Source organism: Acanthaster planci, linkage group LG06, assembly GCF_054643075.1.
Source record: "Acanthaster planci isolate LZ-2023a linkage group LG06, COTS_SCS, whole genome shotgun sequence".
Lineage (NCBI taxonomy): Eukaryota > Metazoa > Echinodermata > Asteroidea > Valvatida > Acanthasteridae > Acanthaster > Acanthaster planci.
In genome coordinates this window covers 11,637,408-11,654,544 of record NC_141782.1, presented here as the reverse complement: position 1 = coordinate 11,654,544, position 17,137 = coordinate 11,637,408, and the positions used below count along the sequence as shown (strand labels likewise).

The 17,137-nt window shown below is 42.6% G+C and overlaps 1 long non-coding RNA gene across 2 annotated transcripts in view; it reads right to left on the bottom strand.

The window, feature by feature from the left end:
• Positions 1–6,108: 6,108 nt before the first annotated feature.
• Positions 6,109–17,137, bottom strand: part of LOC147798814 (uncharacterized) — a 49,331-nt gene continuing 38,302 nt past the window's right edge. Inside the window, exons 5-8 of one of the 2 annotated variants that reach the window (XR_015425724.1) lie at positions 10,716–11,136; positions 9,246–9,298; positions 8,329–8,755; positions 6,109–7,247 (exon numbers count right to left, since the gene is read on the bottom strand). This is a non-coding gene — a long non-coding RNA (uncharacterized LOC147798814). Of the gene's footprint in view, positions 7,248–7,771; positions 8,756–9,245; positions 9,299–10,715; positions 11,137–17,137 lie in introns of those variants that run through there. The other variant, XR_015425723.1, reaches the window with a different exon arrangement.

The following is a 17,137-nucleotide window of genomic DNA, read 5'->3' as shown; positions in this document are numbered from 1 at the left end:
AATAAAACTCACACATAGGCTTCATCTGAATTTGTTGTCTAGCTATAGCTCTGGATGCCCGTTTCGGACGCGGCTGAATTTCAAAGCATTGCATCACACTGATGAATTGCACCATCGCTCAGGAACGTTTAATAATCCAATTCCTGCCAAATTTTTTCGAGGTGAGCCGTAGCTCAGTGGATCGAATATGAGACTAAAGCAAATTCTCTCACCACCCTAACTTCCCAGTAAGGGTAAGAGACCGCTGGGCCAACTCGATACTCACCTTTTTCCGTTTTGGTTCTTTTTTAATCTGAAACTTCATATTTATTTTTCTCTTGTTCCAATCGTTTCAAACGACTTAAGCGTTTTCTTTGTAGTGAAAAATTCAAAATACCCTAAAAGGGTATGTTTAAGTTACATCAGTGGCCTTTTTTAACTCTCTGTGTAATTCATTTGTTTAAACTGAAGCGGAATATATACTTTTCACTTTTCATGCCATCTGATCTGTGAATGATAAATGTATAATTATGGCCAGTTACATCCATCCATACTCCTCCAAGTTCAATGCATCGTATCAACAAGTGCTGATTGTTATAATAAATTGCTCTATAGATCAGACCACGAGTAAAGTAGGAACGCGCCATCAATCAGTAGTTTAATTTATCCCAGTCCGAGACAATACACTGATCAACGTCTTGTCCGAGTACAATGCTTGTGAGCAGAATCAGCAATCGGTTGTTCATTTGAATTATAATGGTGCATAACCTTGGAATCTCACCGTTTCATGATTTTCCAACCCTGCCCGCCTCTACTTCCATCGGATCAATCCCCAGCCCTATTTGATGGGTTTCTTTCCAAAATGGCATAACAATTTGAAAAACATGCAAAATTTACACAATTATGAAGGATTGAAGAGCTTTAGCCGTGTACAACGTGTGCCTAAAATTCTTTTCACTATTTTGGCTCATGAAAAATATGTTTTGCTGTCATAAAACTGTAGAAACTGACTGCAGGAAACTGAGAGTGGGGAAGCATTTTGAAAAGTACCGAAATGGCACTTATCGCATATTGAAAATTCAGTTGTATGTAGGGAAAAGTTCTCACAACCCAGAAACGGACTTTAATATTAACATGTCTCTCATTGGCACATCTCCGCCGCACGATGGCGCTACAGAATAAAACTCACACATAGGCTGCATCCGAATTTGTTGTCTAGGGCTAGGTCTAGGTATTCACTCCATTGGAAATGCGCGGAGAGGCGCAGACCTAGCTATAGCTCTGGATGCCCGTTTCGGACGCAGCTGAATTTCAAAGCATTGCATCACACTGATGAATTGCACCATCACTGACGAACGTTTAATAATCTAATTCCTGCCAAGTGTTTTTCGAGGTGAGCCGTAGCTCAGTGGATCGAATATGAGACTAAAGCAAATTCTCTCACCACCCTAACTTCCCAGTAAGGGTAAGAGACCGCTGGGCCAACTCGATACTCACCTTTTTCCGTTTTGGTTCTTTTTTAATCTGAAACTTCATATTTATTTTTCTCGTTCCAATCGTTTAAAACTACTTAAGCGTTTTCTTTGTAGTGAAAAATTCAAAATACCCTAAAAGGGTATGTTTAAGTTACATCAGTGGCCTTTTTTAACTCTCTGTGTAATTCATTTGTTTAAACTGAAGCGGAATATATACTTTTCACTTTTCATGCCATCCGATCTGTGAATGATAAATGTATAATTATGGCCAGTTACATCCATCCATACTCCTCCAAGTTTAATGCATCGTATCAACAAGTGCTGATTGTTATAATAAATTGCTCTATAGATCAGACCACGAGTAAAGTAGGAACGCGCCATCAATCAGTAGTTTAATTTATCCCAGTCCGAGACAATACACTGATCAACGTCTTGTCGGAGTACAATGCTTGTGAGCAGAATCAGCAATCGATTGTTCATTTGAATTATAATGGTGCATAACCTTGGAATCTCACCGTTTCATGATTTTCCAACCCTGCCCGCCTCTACTTCCATTGGATCAATCCCCAGCCCTATTTGATGGGTTTCTTTCCAAAATGGCATAACAATTTGAAAAACATGCAAAATTTACACAATTATGAAGGATTGAAGAGCTTTAGCCGTGTACAACGTGTGCCTAAAATTCTTTTCGCTATTTTGGCTCATGAAAAATATGTTTTGCTGTCATAAAACTGTAGAAACTGACTGCAGGAAACTGAGAGTGGGGAAGCATTTTGAAAAGTACCGAAATGGCACTTATCGCATATTGAAAATTCAGTTGTATGTAGGGAAAAGTTCTCACAACCCAGAAACGGACTTTAATATTAACATGTCTCTCATTGGCACATCTCCGCCGCACGATGGCGCTACAGAATAAAACTCACACATAGGCTGCATCCGAATTTGTTGTCTAGGGCTAGGTCTAGGTATTCACTCCATTGGAAATGCGCGGAGAGGCGCAGACCTAGCTATAGCTCTGGATGCCCGTTTCGGACGCAGCTGAATTTCAAAGCATTGCATCACACTGATGAATTGCACCATCACTGACGAACGTTTAATAATCTAATTCCTGCCAAGTGTTTTTCGAGGTGAGCCGTAGCTCAGTGGATCGAATATGAGACTAAAGCAAATTCTCTCACCACCCTAACTTCCCAGTAAGGGTAAGAGACCGCTGGGCCAACTCGATACTCACCTTTTCCCGTTTTGGTTCTTTTTTAATCTGAAACTTCATATTTATTTTTCTCGTTCCAATCGTTTAAAACTACTTAAGCGTTTTCTTTGTAGTGAAAAATTCAAAATACCCTAAAAGGGTATGTTTAAGTTACATCAGTGGCCTTTTTTAACTCTCTGTGTAATTCATTTGTTTAAACTGAAGCGGAATATATACTTTTCACTTTTCATGCCATCCGATCTGTGAATGATAAATGTATAATTATGGCCAGTTACATCCATCCATACTCCTCCAAGTTTAATGCATCGTATCAACAAGTGCTGATTGTTATAATAAATTGCTCTATAGATCAGACCACGAGTAAAGTAGGAACGCGCCATCAATCAGTAGTTTAATTTATCCCAGTCCGAGACAATACACTGATCAACGTCTTGTCGGAGTACAATGCTTGTGAGCAGAATCAGCAATCGATTGTTCATTTGAATTATAATGGTGCATAACCTTGGAATCTCACCGTTTCATGATTTTCCAACCCTGCCCGCCTCTACTTCCATTGGATCAATCCCCAGCCCTATTTGATGGGTTTCTTTCCAAAATGGCATAACAATTTGAAAAACATGCAAAATTTACACAATTATGAAGGATTGAAGAGCTTTAGCCGTGTACAACGTGTGCCTAAAATTCTTTTCGCTATTTTGGCTCATGAAAAATATGTTTTGCTGTCATAAAACTGTAGAAACTGACTGCAGGAAACTGAGAGTGGGGAAGCATTTTGAAAAGTACCGAAATGGCACTTATCGCATATTGAAAATTCAGTTGTATGTAGGGAAAAGTTCTCACAACCCAGAAACGGACTTTAATATTAACATGTCTCTCATTGGCACATCTCCGCCGCACGATGGCGCTACAGAATAAAACTCACACATAGGCTGCATCCGAATTTGTTGTCTAGGGCTAGGTCTAGGTATTCACTCCATTGGAAATGCGCGGAGAGGCGCAGACCTAGCTATAGCTCTGGATGCCCGTTTCGGACGCAGCTGAATTTCAAAGCATTGCATCACACTGATGAATTGCACCATCACTGACGAACGTTTAATAATCTAATTCCTGCCAACTGTTTTTCGAGGTGAGCCGTAGCTCAGTGGATCGAATATGAGACTAAAGCAAATTCTCTCACCACCCTAACTTCCCAGTAAGGGTAAGAGACCGCTGGGCCAACTCGATACTCACCTTTTTCCGTTTTGGTTCTTTTTTAATCTGAAACTTCATATTTATTTTTCTCGTGTTCCAATCGTTTCAAACGACTTAAGCGTTTTCTTTGTAGTGAAAAATTCAAAATACCCTAAAAGGGTATGTTTAAGTTACATCAGTGGCCTTTTTTAACTCTCTGTGTAATTCATTTGTTTAAACTGAAGCGGAATATATACTTTTCACTTTTCATGCCATCCGATCTGTGAATGATAAATGTATAATTATGGCCAGTTACATCCATCCATACTCCTCCAAGTTCAATGCATCGTATCAACAAGTGCTGATTGTTATAATAAATTGCTCTATAGATCAGACCACGAGTAAAGTAGGAAGGCACCATCAATCAGTAGTTTAATTTATCCCAGTCCGAGACAATACACTGATCAACGTCTTGTCCGAGTACAATGCTTGTGAGCAGAATCAGCAATCGGTTGTTCATTTGAATTATAATGGTGCATAACCTTGGAATCTCACCGTTTCATGATTTTCCAACCCTGCCCGCCTCTACTTCCATTGGATCAATCCCCAGCCCTATTTGATGGGTTTCTTTCCAAAATGGCATAACAATTTGAAAAACATGCAAAATTTACACAATTATGAAGGATTGAAGAGCTTTAGCCGTGTACAACGTGTGCCTAAAATTCTTTTCACTATTTTGGCTCATGAAAAATATGTTTTGCTGTCATAACACTGTAGAAACTGACTGCAGGAAACTGAGAGTGGGGAAGCATTTTGAAAAGTACCGAAATGGCACTTATCGCATATTGAAAATTCAGTTGTATGTAGGGAAAAGTTCTCACAACCCAGAAACGGACTTTAATATTAACATGTCTCTCATTGGCACATCTCCGCCGCACGATGGCGCTACAGAATAAAACTCACACATAGGCTGCATCCGAATTTGTTGTCTAGGGCTAGGTCTAGGTATTCACTCCATTGGAAATGCGCGGAGAGGCGCAGACCTAGCTATAGCTCTGGATGCCCGTTTCGGACGCAGCTGAATTTCAAAGCATTGCATCACACTGATGAATTGCACCATCACTGACGAACGTTTAATAATCTAATTCCTGCCAACTGTTTTTCGAGGTGAGCCGTAGCTCAGTGGATCGAATATGAGACTAAAGCAAATTCTCTCACCACCCTAACTTCCCAGTAAGGGTAAGAGACCGCTGGGCCAACTCGATACTCACCTTTTTCCGTTTTGGTTCTTTTTTAATCTGAAACTTCATATTTATTTTTCTCTTGTTCCAATCGTTTCAAACGACTTAAGCGTTTTCTTTGTAGTGAAAAATTCAAAATACCCTAAAAGGGTATGTTTAAGTTACATCAGTGGCCTTTTTTAACTCTCTGTGTAATTCATTTGTTTAAACTGAAGCGGAATATATACTTTTCACTTTTCATGCCATCCGATCTGTGAATGATAAATGTATAATTATGGCCAGTTACATCCATCCATACTCCTCCAAGTTCAATGCATCGTATCAACAAGTGCTGATTGTTATAATAAATTGCTCTATAGATCAGACCACGAGTAAAGTAGGAACGCGCCATCAATCAGTAGTTTAATTTATCCCAGTCCGAGACAATACACTGATCAACGTCTTGTCCGAGTACAATGCTTGTGAGCAGAATCAGCAATCGGTTGTTCATTTGAATTATAATGGTGCATAACCTTGGAATCTCACCGTTTCATGATTTTCCAACCCTGCCCGCCTCTACTTCCATTGGATCAATCCCCAGCCCTATTTGATGGGTTTCTTTCCAAAATGGCATAACAATTTGAAAAACATGCAAAATTTACACAATTATGAAGGATTGAAGAGCTTTAGCCGTGTACAACGTGTGCCTAAAATTCTTTTCACTATTTTGGCTCATGAAAAATATGTTTTGCTGTCATAACACTGTAGAAACTGACTGCAGGAAACTGAGAGTGGGGAAGCATTTTGAAAAGTACCGAAATGGCACTTATCGCATATTGAAAATTCAGTTGTATGTAGGGAAAAGTTCTCACAACCAAGAAACGGACATTGATATTAACATGTCTCTCATTGGCACATCTCCGTCGCACGATGGCGCTACAGAGTAAAACTCACACATAGGCTGCATCCGAATTTGTTGTCTAGGTCTGGGTCTTCATTCCGTTGGAAATGCGCGGAGACGCGCAGACCTAGCTATAGCTCTGGATGCCCGTTTCGGACGCGGCTGAATGTCAATGCATTGCATCACCGTGAATTTGCACCATCACTGACGAACGTTTAATAATCTAATTCCTGCCAAGTGTTTTTCGAGGTGAGCCGTAGCTCAGTGGATCGAATATGAGACTAAAGCAAATTCTCTCACCACCCTAACTTCACAGTAAGGGTACGAGACCGCCGGGCCAACTCGATACTCACCTGTTTCTTTTAATAATTTTTCCTTTTTATCAATTTCCGACAAACTTATTATTCGATCTTTCGTGTTTCCAATTTTGAAAAACTGCTTTTGCTCTGTAGTAAAATTCACAAATCTCCAACACTAAATTTGTACACCAGTAGCCTTTTTTTGTACCTCCTTCAGTGTCATTTATTTATCCTATTGAAATAGGCTAAATGCTTTTCAATTTTCATCACATCCGATCCGTAAATTATGATTGTAGATTTATACATATTTACAGTACAAAGATACTGCAGAGATCAAAGCTTTGTCCAAGTAAAAATGGTTGTGAAATCCAAAATTGACTGTTCATTTTGAAAATATTCGTAAACTTGGAATCTTACCGTGAATTATACACCCTTGCCCACGCCAGCTTCCGTAAGTTCCATCCCCAGCCCCAATTATTTCAATTGTGTCCAGGGAAAAGTTCTCACTACCCAGGAGACCAGCTCTGATAAAATAATGTTTCTCATTGGCACATCTTCGTCGTGGGATGGCGCTACAGAATAAACCCAACAGGGTGCACCACTAAAAATAAATTCCCATAGACAGCAGTGATAACTCCACATACTTCACAAATATTTAAAAAATACTCACAACTCTCACAAGTGTTAAGGTTGCACAGCAAAATGATGTTCCACATGTCCTCTTTCATTTTCCTTTCAATTTTCGGGGGGGGGGGTTGACTCATGACTTTTTGAGAAATTTTCACTAGAAGCAGACCACCCATAAAATGCAGAAAATATCCCTGTCCAGAAAAGTAACCATTTGAAAACCCCTCCCTTGACAAAATGGCTCAAATAGTGCCACTTTCAAACCCGATTGCATCCAAATCGCTCGGAATTGAAAGCCTTGAGTCCAGCCCAGAGGTCCAGTCTCATATTTCTTCAATTCCTCAGTTCCATGGCTCTCAGGACCCTCTAATATAGAATATTTTCAGTGTATAACTTTTATTAATGAGCTCGGCGGACATATTTCTGGCCTAAATACGAGGGTGCACCCTTTAATAGCGGGCAACTTTCACATTGTGACACAACAACACTCTTAAGAGAATCAGAATATACCCAAAATCATTTTGTAAAAAAAAAATTGAAAAATATTGCCCCTGGGAGAAACCGCAGGGGTAAACGCATAAGGGTATGGCTATGCCATTTTGCACGATTCCAATAGGAAAACAGCATGCCTGTGTGCATGCCTTGTGCATCTTGAGGGTGCTTATTTCTTTCCTTCCCTCACCAAACTAGACAAAATTTCCCTCTTTAACACAAACATTCTATTTTGCGATCAATCTGGGCTGTGTTGTGTTGTGGATATGCCCACTTTGGGGCAGATCCTGAGTGGAAAGGAGGAGGGTTCTAATTATAAGTTTATACGCACAGTTGGACTTCGGAAAGTGTATGTAGGACTTTCTGTATGTTACAGATGACAATGTGACATCAGCCTCTGTGGTATTTTGGCTATTTCTCAATTTATTGCAAAAAAGAAACACCAACAGAAGATCAACAGCTGTACACAAGGGACACTGATGCTATGCATTGGTGTATGCGTAAAATCATACTAAAATTGGAGGATTCAGTACTGAATGTCAGGGTTAATCCCTGGTCGTGGCTGCCCAATTCCATAAAACTACAAGCCAAGCCCTGCCCCCACCACAGCCTAGCCACAATTGTACTAGCTGGGTTACTGACCTATCTTCCACCCCCCCCCAACATACACACCACACCCACACCCTAATAAAATAAAAGAAATCTAACTCCATGTCATGCTTGTAAAGTATATTTGATGTGCTCTGTGTTCATTAGTATGGGGTTTGACAGTGAGTCTATGTGGCCACATGCATTTTGTCAGATGCTCACACACAGGAGAAAATTTATCAGACTTGCACAGCCAACTAGTACTGGGTTGATTGGAATGTGCAGTCTGCAAATGGAGCAAAGGCTGGTGTCAGAATGGCCACAAATTGTCCCTGCCAAACTTACAGTCCATTTCAGAGGAACTCACCAACAGTCTATATAAGGCAAACACAGGAGTAAATAGGAAGTAGTTGTTGCTAGAGATGAGTCTTCAAGGACCAGTCCACTGCAGTGCTGACAATTTAAGGATGTCACGCTGCTCCGTCCCGATGTTGCCGAGACGATTTCTCTAGACAAACTCGAGTGCCAGAGTCCAACGGACAGTCAGGAGGGTACGAGCAGCATGCCGGTTTGTTGACGTCACACCCTCTGCAGTGGACTTAGTTGCAATGCTGTCCTCATGCATACATGCACATGCACATATACACCACAGAGCGAGGAAATCCTGATTCTGATGGCCGGCCCACGTTGATGCCGACTGAGAAATATTGGGGTTTCTACAACATAGAATTTCAATCGCTGATGGAAGGAGGCTCTTATCAGCAATGGACACAACTATCCCTTCAAGGAATGTCCTGCAAATACATCAACAAATGTCGTGAACATGATGAAACTGTCACAAAAATGGGCACATGCAACCAGATCAAGAGCAATCGTGCAAAACCTACGAAGTGCAGGGTTGCAGGAAAGACGCTGCTTGTTGTGGCCAATGACAAAGTCAAGCATCTTTTTGACAAGCCAACCGTCAAAATTGTCCGCCTGATTAGGCTGCAGACAAATTTTAGTTCAGTCATGTCAGTCTTAATGCACTTGTGTGTTTTAACTTTCACCCCCGACATGCTGCCCGCCCTCTATATCCTCGACTTCATCAGCAGTCAAAATTAAATTCTCCCAAGCAGAAAATAGGGATTTACTTGATTTTATCTCACTACAAAAATACGTATCTGTTTTCCATCTCAATAATTATATAAATAAACCAGCCAGAAAGAAAGAAATGAGAGCAAGCAGAAACTAGAATGATTCGAATGACCCAACGTTTTCCATAGTGTATGATGGTTCACTTACCGGTAAACATTTACTCCACTGTGCTTGTTTTTTCTGCTCTTGTCAATAAAAACCTGGAATTCAAAAGTACAGAGTGCGAATTATTTTGTGTTCTGTTAGATTTTGCTTCAATTTAATCTCAATGCACCAACAGCAGCAAAAAATACCTTTTTAAATCCCCATCAAAACAAAATCTCTGGATCCATAATAGCGGGCAACTTTTACATTGTGACACAACAGCACTCTTAAGAGAATCAGAATATATCCAAAGTCATTATGTAAATTAAAAAAAAAATTGAAAAATATTGCCCCAGGGAGAAACCACAAGGGTAAACGCATAAGGGTATGGCTATGCCATTTTGCACGATTCGAATAGGAAAACAGCATGTCTGTGTGCATGCCTTGTGCATCTTGAGGGTGCTTATTTCTTTCCTTCACTCACCAAATCTAGACAAACTTTCCCTCTTTAACACAAACATTCTATTTTGCGGTCAATCTGGGCTCATTGTGTTGTGGATATGCCCACTTTGGGGGCGGATCCTGGGTGGAAAGGGGGAGGGTTCTAATTATAAGTTGATACGCACAGTTGGACTTTGGAAAGTGTATGTAGACCTTTCTGTATGTTACAGATGATAATGTGACATCAGCCTCTGTGGTATTTTGGCTATTTCTCAATTTATTGCAAAAAAGAAACACCAACAGAAGAGCAACAGCTGTCCACAATGGACACTGATGCTATGCACTGGTGTACGTAAAATCATACTGAAATCACAGGATTCACTGCTAAGTGTCATGGTTAATCCATGGTCGTGGCTGCCCAATTCCATAAAACTACAAGCTGAGCCCTGCCCCCACCACAGCCTAGCCACAATTGTACCAGCTGGGTTACTGACCTATCTTCCACCCCCCCACATACACACCACACCCACACCCTAATAAAATAAAAGAAATCTAACTCCATGTCATGCTTGTAAAGTATAATTGATGTGCTCTGTGTTCATTAGTATGGGGTTTGACAGTGAGTCTGTGTGGCCACATGCATTTTGTCAGATGCTCATCACACACAGGAGAAAATTTATCAGACTTGCACAGCCAACTAGTTCTGTAGCAATACTGGGTTGATTGGAATGTGCAGTCTGCAAATGGAGCAAAGGCTGGTGTCAGAATGGCCACAATAACTCAGTTTGATTGCGTTCAATTCTAGTATGTGAGTAGAAACAGACGTGTTGTAGTTAAAAATTGAGTTGAAGTTGTGAAACCTGAAAGGGGTCATGTGATATCATTTTAAAGGTGACATTTTATGGTCCTACATAAAGAACTGCATATTCAATTCCATTCATTGGAGAAACTGATAATGACATCATCCTGTGAATTTTTTTGAATTTTTATATTTTTCTGCATATCTCATTGACTTTTGCATGTTTTGCTGTTTCATTTACCTCTCTAATGGGAAGTATGCATGTATGGCAAGTCCATTTCAGATGAACTCACCAACAGTCTATATGAGGCAAACACAGGAGTAAATAGGAAGTAGTTGTTGCTAGAGATGAGTCTTCAAGGACCACTCCGATGCAGTGCTGACAATTTAAGGATGTCACGGCGCTGCTCCGTCCCGATGTTGCCGAGACGATTTCTCCAGACAAACTCGAGTGCCAGAGTCCAACGGACAGTCAGGAGGGTACGAGCAGCATGCCGGTTTGTTAAAACAAACCCTCTGCAGTGGACTTACATGTAGTTGCAATGCTGTCCTCATGCACAAGTACACCACAGAGCGAGGAAATCCTGATTCTGATGGCCGGCCCATGTTGATGCCGACTGAGAAAGGTTGGGGTTTCTACAACACAGAGTTTCAACCGCTGATGGAAGGAGGTTCTTATCAGCAATGGACACAACTGTCCCTTCAAGGAATGTCCTGCAAATACATCAACAAATGTCGTGAACATGATGAAACTTTCTCAAAAATGGGCACAAGCAACCAGATCAAGAGCAATCGTGCAAAACCTACGTGAAGTGCAGGGTTGCAGGAAAGACGCCGCTTGCTGTGGCCAATGATAAAGTCAAGCATCCTTTTGGCAAGGCAACTGTCAAAATTGTACACCTTATTAGGCTGCAGACAAATTTTAGTTCAGTCATGTCAGTCTTAATGCACTGTGTGTTTTAACTTTCACCCCCCCCCCCGACATGCTGCCCGCCCTCTATATCCATTACTCAGACACCCTCGATAGAAACGACATTAAATTGACTGTACACAGACCATCTGTACCGATGGTCCGTGTACAAACCAGAATGGACCAATAAGGAAACAGCGCCCATGGCTTGTGACTGCCAGAACTTAACCAATAAGAGTGCACATGCTCACCTTGCTCCACACCCACAGTGGCCTTCAAGATCCAGAATTACAAGCACATAAACAGTGGGATGACCACAGGGTTTTACAGCGCTGTGACAGCAGGTGGTTTCGTGATTTACCACTGCAAGGCGGTGGCTGGGTTTGTCAAGCACCAAAATATTAATTAAAACATACAGTCAGCAATAGTAAGGAAAAAGGAAGAACAGTGCAGTGGGGAAAATTTGCAAACTGCCTGGTGGAAGTCGCAGCAAAACGAAATAGAGTAGTGCACGCTTATTAAATTGGCTTTTAGGCAACGATATTGAAAACTCAGCTACCCGAGATTGTATGCCTACGTGCGCTTTCAATTTTTGAACTGGACAGTGTATTGTATGACGGAACTGAACCATTGCGAACTAGTATACTCTTTTGATTCCACTGGGCAACTCAATATGAGAATCCAGAAAGACTGATAAAAATTATGTTGATTTAATATTTCGTTCTTTATTCGGAACATCTTAAGGAACAACTTTAGATGTTCTGTTGTTTTTCACTCTGTTGAGATATCTGAATATTATCAGTTGATCATCTACTGGTTTCCACTAGGCACGTACTGGGCTAATTATACACATGTCCATGTACCGTACAACTGTACAATCACAGTAAAAATTGTCCCGAAGACAGTGCTGAAACAATGAAGTCAATGTGAACCGCTTTACCAAAATGTCCCCGGTGTTTTTCATGTGTATGAGCTGATTTTTTGTGAGGGTTCTATAGCCCCGTTTTGTCCCGGCCTGTCCATCATATTCCTGTATTTTAATGGGGCTGGATCCGCCCGTCGAGAATACCCACTTGGCTGTTTCCTTGACAGAGAATGGACCTATGTACTGATCTTTATGATGACATTTACACATGTACATTTGTGCTTTCCTATGGTGCTCAGTGGACTGTGCCCCCCCCCCCACCTCGCCAGCTTGGAGGAAAAGTGGGATGTGAGAAGGGAAAAAGGGGTGCAGGAGCCAATTTGCGTGTGGGGAATATTCGGTATTGTCGGGTCAAAAGCGGGTTCAATAACGGAAAAGAGGGGTGCGAAAAGGAAAAAAGTGGGGTGCAAGAAGGGAAAGGAGGGTGCAGACGCGAATTTGCAGTGTGTTGAGCTTTTGCCGAGTCAAAAGCGGGGTGCCAAGAGCGGAAAAGAGGGGTGCGAAAAGGGAAAAGTGGGGTGCAAGAAGGGAAAAGAGGGGTGTGAAAAGGAAAAAAAGTGGGGCATGGAAGAAAATTTGCAGTGTGTTGACCCTTCAGTTTTGTCGAGTAAACAGCGGGTTGCGAGAAGGGCAAAGAGGGGTGTGAAAAGAAAAAAGGGGGCAAGGGAGCGAATTTGCAGTGTGGGGAGCACTCAGTTTTGTCGAGTCAAAAGCGGGTGCCAGAACAGAAAAGAGGGGTGCGAGAAGGGAAAAGAGGGGTGCGAGAAGGGAAAAAATTGGGTGCGAGAAGGGAAACGAGGCATGAGAGAAGGGAAAAGTGGGGTGCGAGAAGGGAAAAGAGGGGTGCGAAAAGGCAAAAAGTGGGGTGCGAGAAGGGAAAAGAGGGGTGCGAAAAGGCAAAAAGTGGGGCATGGAAGCAAATTTGCAGTGTGTTGACCCTTCAGTTTTGTTGAGTAAAAAGCGGGTTGCGAGAAGGGCAAAAAAGGGGTGCAAGAAGGTAAAAGTGGGGTGCGAGAAGGGAAAAGGAGGTGCAGGAACGAATTTGCAGTTTGGGGAGCACTCAGTTTTGTCGAGTCAAAAGCGGGTGCGAGAACCGAAAAGAGGGGTGCGAGAAGGAAAAAGAGGGGTGCAATAAGGTAAAAGTGGGGTGCGGGAAGGGAAAAGCGAGGTGCGGACGTGGATTTGCAGTGTGGGGAGTATTCAGTTTTGTCGAGTCAAAAGCAGAGTGCGAGAGCGGAAAAGAGGGGTGCGAAAAGAAAAAAGAAGGGTGCGAAAAGAAAACAGTGGGGCACGGCAGCAAATTTGCAGTGTACAGAGTATTCGGTTTTGTCGAATAAAAAGAGGGCTCAAGAATGGAAAAGAGGGGTGCGAGAAGGGAAAACTTAGGTGCGAGAAGGGAAACCAGGCGTGAGAGAAGGGAAAAGTGGGGTGCGAAAAGGTAAAAAGTGGGGCATGGAAGCAAATTTGCAGTGTGTTGACCCTTCAGTTTTGTTGAGTAAAAAGCGGGTTGCGAGAAGGGAAAAGAAGGGTGCAAAAGAAAAAGGGGGGCAAGGGAGCGAATTTGCAGTGTGGGGAGCACTCAGTTTTGACGAGTAAAAAGTGGGCTGCGAGAACAGAAAAGAGGGGTGCGAAAAGGGAAAAGTGGGCTGCGAGAATGGAAAAGAGGGGTGCGAAAAGGGAAAAGTGGGGTGCGAGAAGAGAAAAGAGGGGTGCAAAAAGAAAAAAGGGGGCAAGGGAGCGAATTTGCAGTGTGGGAGTATTCAGTTTTGTCGAGTCAAAAGCGGGTGCGAGAACGGAAAAGGAGGGGTGCGAGAAGGGAAAAGAGGGGTGCGATTAGGGAAAAGAGGGGTGCAAGAAGGGAAAAAAGGGGTGCGGGCGCCAATTTGCAGTGTGTTAAGCCTTCAGTTTTGCCAAGTCAAAAGAGGGGTGCGAAAAGGGAAAAGTGGGCTGCTGAGAACGGAAAAAGAGGGGTGCGAAAAGGGAAAAGTGGGGTGCGAGAAGAGGAAAGAGGGGTGCAAAAAGAAAAAAGGGGGCAAGGGAGCGAATTTGCAGTGTGGGAGTATTCAGTTTTGTCGAGTCAAAAGCGGGTGGGAGAACGGAAAAGAGGGGGGCGAGAAGGGAAAGGAGAGGTGCGAGAAGGTAAAAGTGGCATACAGGAGTGAATTTCCTGGGTACAGAGTATTCAGTTTTGTCGAGTCAAAAGCGGGGTGCGAGAGCGGAAAAGAGGGGTGCGAAAAGGGAAAAGTGGGGTGCGAGAAGAAAAAAGAGGGGTGCGAAAAGAAAACAGTGGGGCAGGGGAGCAAATTTGCAGTGTACAGAGTATTCAGTTTTGTCGAGTAGAAAGCGGGCTGCGAGAACGGAAAAGAGGGGTGTGAGAAGGGAAAAGTTGGGTCCGAGAAGGGAAAAGAGGGGTACGAAAAGGAAAAAGTGGGGTGTGAGAAGGGAAAGAAGACAAGAGAGAAGAGAAGAGGGGTGAAAAAAGAAAAAATGGGGGCAAGGCAGTGAATTTGCAGTGTATTGAGCCTCCAGTTTTGTCGAGTCAAAAGAAGGGTGCGAGAAGGGAAAAGTGGGGTGCGAGAAGGGAAAAGAGGGGTGAAAAAAGAAAAAAGGGGGCAAGGGAGCAGGAATTTGCAGTGTGCGGGGGTATTCAGTTTTTGTCGAGTCAAAAGCGGAGTGCGAGAGCGGAAAAAGAGGGGTGCGAAAAGGGAAAAGTGGGGTGCGATTAGGGAAAAGAGGGGTGCAAGAAGGGAAAAGAGGGGTGCGGGGCGCCAATTTGCAGTGTGTTAAGCCTTCAGTTTTGCCAAGTCAAAAGAGGGGTGCGAGAACGGAAAAGTGGGGTGCGAGAAGGGAAAAGAGAGATGCGGACATTGATTTGCAGTGTGGGGAGTATTCAGTTTTGTCGAGGCAAAAGGGGAGGGCAAGAGCGGAAAAGAGGGGGCGAAAAGGGAAAAGACTGGTGCAAAAAGAAAAAAAGTGGGGCACGAGAGCGAATTGGCTGCATTTTGAGCCTTCAGTTTTGTCGAGTCAAAAGCGGGGTGCGTAAAGAGAAAAGAGGGGTGCGTGAAGAGAAAACAGGGGTGCGAGAAGGGAAACGTTGGGTGTGAGAAGGAAAAAGTGGGGTGCGAGAATGGAAAAGTGGGGTGCGCGAGAAGGGAAAATCGCAAGAAGGGGAAAGTGTGTGCAAGAAGGCAAAAGTGGAGCGTGAGAAGGGAAAAGTGGGATGCAGGCACGAATTTGTAGTGTTTTGAGTCTTGTTAAGTCAAAAGCGGGGTGCGAGAGGGGAAGGGAAGGGGTGCGGGCGCAATTTGCAGCATATTGTGTCTTCACGTTTGTCGAGAAAAAGAACAATTAAAGGGACTGCATGCGGTACTATCTTTTAAGCGGGCGGTTGTTGGTCTGTCAGTTAGTCATTTTTTTGCTTTGTTGGATCGTTACCCTCGTTGTTGCTACTTAATGTTACCCAAATACATACCCAAAACATCAATCCTGAGAGTTTTCAACAGCGATAGCTTTTCTGTTTTTTTTTTTTAGTTTTCCTTTTCTTCCTTTGCCAATGAACGCCACTCCTCGCAAATGTTTTGATTTGCAGCTGTAAAATTCAACATACTCGCTGGAGCTTGTTGCAAAATAAATAAGCAGATCGAGTACATGTATTTTGATTAAGGCGACTTTAAGCCTTGGTCTTGAGATTTTGTTTTATTGGATTGATGTGTTTCGGGTTTACATTAATGAGACGGCAAACAGTGCTTTTCAAGCATCATCGTCAATGTCAAATGGATTTCTTAATGAACTAAATTTTATAGCCATATTGTTGCTCGATCAAACTTCAATGTTATTATATTTTAGAATCACATTTTTTATGACATGTGTACGTTTATTACCATCTGTTTCTTCTCTCTGTGATGTCACCCGGGGATCCTTATTGTACTTAGCTTGAGATGACACAACTATCCACCTTAAAGGAATTCTTTCATCTGGCAACGTGCTACCTCTCCATACCCTTCCACCAAGGCTTGTTATCTAAGAAGATACTGTATCCTGGGAAGCACTCAGCTTGCTAGCAAGGACGAACATTTGGTTAGCTAGAATGCTCTTCGTCTGCGGTGCGTCTTCATTTCCAGTGCCATCTTCAGATGCTTGATCTTCTGCCATACTCAAAGGTTAGTTTTCTCCATCGCTGTGACTCTCTTCATCAACATCACACATTGTCAGATGGTCTTCAACGAACTCGTCTAAAGCCACAACAATTTCAGATGGACAAAGACATCTCCACTGCCATTCGAAGAGAGCTTGCAAAACCGTGGGTCTGTTTTTACCGCCACCTCTCAAATTATGTTGATAAAAATATGTCATGTTTAAGTAATGCTGGTGCTCACCGGCTTCTGTCGCTAGCCTCATCATGGAATGAAAAGGGAAATTATCCAACAGTATTGGCACAACGTCGATGAGTTTTCATCCTATATGAAGTTAGGTTACATGGGACCATTATGTTAAGCACATCAAACTCCCCAAGCCGTCCTCCTTGCTCACCCAGATATCGCCTCCAGTTGGGCCGTGTATCTTTGAGAAAGAAAAGATTGGTCATCCTTACCTCTTTTGGGCGATGAAGTTTCATGCCATTAAGAACCTGCGAGTTGTTGATGCAAGTGAGGCCTATCAGAAGGTTTGCTTCCTTCTTAACTTGCAAAGTCTGCGCCCTCAAGCCTTTGTGTACTTTGCTTTACGCTCATCGCCAATGCCAAACAAAAGTCTTCCTTCCCCCAATTGTGCACTCTTGCTACTATGTTAGCGATTTCTTGCCACTGTGTTAGCGATTTTTTGTGAGTAGACTCATTTTCTAAGAGTTCTGAAAGCCTTTGTCTGTCCTTGTTTTTGAGATC